This window comes from Rhagoletis zephyria, unplaced genomic scaffold (genome assembly GCF_001687245.7).
Source record: "Rhagoletis zephyria isolate East Lansing unplaced genomic scaffold, Rhagoletis_zephyria_1.1 Rzeph_scaffold_01729, whole genome shotgun sequence".
Classification (NCBI taxonomy): Eukaryota; Metazoa; Arthropoda; class Insecta; order Diptera; family Tephritidae; genus Rhagoletis; species Rhagoletis zephyria.
Window position 1 is genome coordinate 25,730 of NW_016158813.1, and position 3,899 is coordinate 29,628.

The window sequence follows — 3,899 nt, forward strand, 5'->3', positions numbered from 1 at the left end:
CGGTAAATTTAAGAAATGCTTGAAACTTCAATATTTCGAAATTGAAGGACGCTAATTTACTCAAAATTGATACACCTCGGCTTACCATCTAGCGGAAGGTTTCGGAAGGGTGAAAAAACATATATTTAATACTTGCGCCGGGTATTTAATGTTCGGCTCCGCCCGAACTTAGACTTTCTTACTTGTTACATTTAAATTATTGTTGAACAAAACTTAAGAAAGGCGTTGTAATGTACTAGATTAGTAAATTAAGTATCATCCCTATAGCGTAATAGATTCCTTAGAATGATTGAATGTCATTATAGTATTCCTTTACTTTGACGTTTAACATTGCACTGGCGTTTATCATCATACGACTGTAAATTAGTATATAAGATTTGTACAATAAAGTTTCCTTCCTTTTTGCTACCAAACAACCGAGCTTAAAACATCTCACATATAAACCGTGTTTTCAAACGTTATACAAAACAAAGTTAAATTTAACGATTTTTCAGCATGATGTTCGACCTTTTGATCAGATTAAAAAAAAATTAACAAAAGTGGTAAACAATCTGACTTGGAAATGGGGGGTGCTATTGATATGACCGATACTGTACATACGTAAATATATCACTGGGCACCCGAAATGTGTAGTTATGCAGTGATTTTTTTTTTAATTTCCACGTATTTTATCTCGCCTTCGACAAAGGATTGTTTTCGTACAAAATTACGCACAAAAAGCTTACTCGTTCGTTTTTAGGCATGCCATTGTTACGAATTTCGAAGTTCGAAAATACGATTCGGATTGCAGCATACTATTTATACTATTCGTAGCAAAATCCGAATTCGAAGGAGTTGCGGAATAGGGGTGAGTATTTTCATCGTATGTTCGTTGTTGGTCTACGTGTACGCACAGCGGTAATCAATGCAATATATCGTAAAGCTTTACTTATATCAAATGCAACGCGTAAGGAAACGACAGTAGGAGAAATTGTAAATTTGATGGCGGTCGATGCACAACGCTTTATGGATTTAGCAACCACCCCTATCCCTGCAAAAATCGTTGGACCATGTGGTCTATTTGTGGTATATTGGAGTACTTACAAAAGTGTTCATCTGTCATGCTGTAGCGGACCAACTCGTGTCTCGGCACCAGCTTATTGTTACCCGATCACTGCTCGTGTTTTAACGAAATGTGATTGAAGTTGAGCATTTGCATGTCTGGCTGTGGCTGAACGTGTAGAGATGCTCGCTGTTAATTCTTAGCTCCCAGCATGCTCGGGTTCAAACTTCGAATGTCGTCAGAGGCAACATGTACGTAGAACGCCACTCTTCAGCTATTGTCGAATGATATTTTTGTGAGAAAAAGACCAAAATGTTAAAGAATTACAAAGGACTTCTGAGAGTTGACAGGTACCTCAAAATCGATTTATACGATTGCCTGGGAAGAGCCAAGATTATGGAGAAAAATTTAGAAGACATGATCAAGCACAACATTCCTTCCCCTCCTCCAATATTCAAGCCATGTCCACCTAAACCTCATATATCCTCTAGTGCTACTGTAGATGTATTTAAGAATCAGGAGCAATTCACAAAACGTGCATCCCTAGATCACTCAGATACTACTTCAGTTGACAATTGGAGGAATAAAGGCACTCGAGATCATGTTTTTATTGATGATTCGTCTGACGAAAATTCACCAGTAGAACCACCTCCAAAAAATACTCTTAGTACAGAAATCAAAGAAGATCGTTCAAACGATGATGATGCTCCATGCTCATCGCGAGGCCCTTATAATCGAATATACAACAGTGAAACATATTTTGATGACATATCCAATACCAATAACCGAGATTGAATTGGTTCAGGACTTTCGAAGGATAACGATCCAATTGACAAAAACCTAGAAGAGGAAATTATTGAAGCTTCCGAAGAAGACCGACGCAAGTCAGGTGAAAGTGAGGTTAATACGAATGAGGTTTTACTACAGAGTTCAGGTCCGAATCAAGGGTCAAATCAGCGTCAAATTGTTTCTATAGAAAATCAAGAGAATATTCAACCAGCAAAATTTCGATGTTTCAATCTTAAACAGAATGTAAAAGCGAAATATTTTTGATCGTACCCTGGTATTTCCTATCGAAATTCTAATCCTTATGACAGCAGAAAATCGTGGTTATTGGTTAATGGTAACAAGCTCGGTACAGTGCAATTTGAAAACAAAACCTACCTCATTTCAAATACATGCCCATATGATGTAATTGTCCAAATATTACTAGCTACTGCGATGGATGACTGTTTCTATCAGAAAAATTTGGAAAATTCTCAAAATCCAACGCTGCAATTTGTACTAGAATTGAAAAAGTGTGGATTAGGAAAAAATTCATCAAAGGAGATGTACAGAAAAAGAGCAGAAATTTTTATGTCAGAATTTAGCGGAGCAGTGGCGCTTGAAACTCGAAATAGAGTTTTGAATTATTCGTTGAATTGCTGGAGTAATGTTTGTGCAGTGTGGAATGCCTACCTAGAGTCTGAGCCTAGCGCATTACGTTATTCGTCTTGTGATACATGTGAGCAAAGGGTGTCACATGTGCCTTCACTGGGCGTTAATCACAAGATCCTTGCTAGAAAAAAATTTGGAGCTCTAGAAGAAGCTTTGGAATACCATCAAAGATTATACAAAGTAAAGTGCCAACAAGATCAGTGTCCTGGCTCATTTATAGTTGATTTGGTTGTTAATTTCCACATCTTTATTGAATTGGACATTCATCCTGAATTAACCTGTAAAGCTTCCTTACGGTGCAAGTTGAGAGATTTTCCGACAAATCTCAATTTCGATGGAGTTTCATACAGGTAATTGCAAATAAAGATTTTTTATACCAGCGATGACAAATTCAAATATCGATGCTTCTATGAGCGATGATATTTTATTTTTTTTTAAGATTAGGGTTTCTGTACAGTCTATAAAAACACTTTCTGTAATTTTTCACATTCCATTGTTTTTATTTTCTTAATATCCTTCAACATATTAATGAAATGTAGTCATTTAAAAAGAGACTACTACTGAAATAGAGATAATGTGGGCATATTTAAATTTAAGTCGTTTTCCTTTTTACATGGAATGACCCATATCTAGTATATCTAGTCGTGGGCTGTATATGTACGTAATTATTATATGTGTCATAATTTGTTGTAACTTCATGAATGACGAGATACTAGTCTAGTCGTTTGCAAAGTTACAATTTCTTGATATAAGGTACATTTTCAAAGTAGCAATTTGTTATAAAGAAATAACATTTTACAAAGTAGGAATTTGTTTAAAACAATAAGTTAACATTTTAATAAAAAAATTCATTTACTTTTGCAAAGTAGTAATTTGTTTAAAACAATAAGGTAAGATTTCAATTAAAAAATGTATTTACTTTTACTAAGTAACAATTTGTTTTAAACAGATAATATATAAATCGTCGTTTAAAGTACAAAACCGCGTATCGTCATTCTGCAAAACTGCGTAACTGATATTTGCTGCCAAGAATTGGATTTGCTCACACATGCTCTTGGCTCAATCCTTATCCATTCATTTGCTTAGGTTTTATGCATACGACCCATTGTTCGGACTCACTGTAGATAGGGTCTTTGCTTAACCACTAGATGTTGGAAATAGTTCTAAAATATGGATATACCTAATTAGTGGGGTACGGTTTAGTTATTTGTACAACGATTTTGAGTTGCTGTCTAAGCTTTATTTAAAAAAAATTACTATATCTGTGCACTAATTTATTAATAATTTCGGTTCAAAATATAGTATTTTTTTTTTGCAAATTTCCTTCTTCGGCAACACAAAAAGGAGAATTCTACTTAGTGAGGGTTATTTATAAATAATCCATTTGCGAAAAATCTAAATTTTTCCTATTTTTATACAG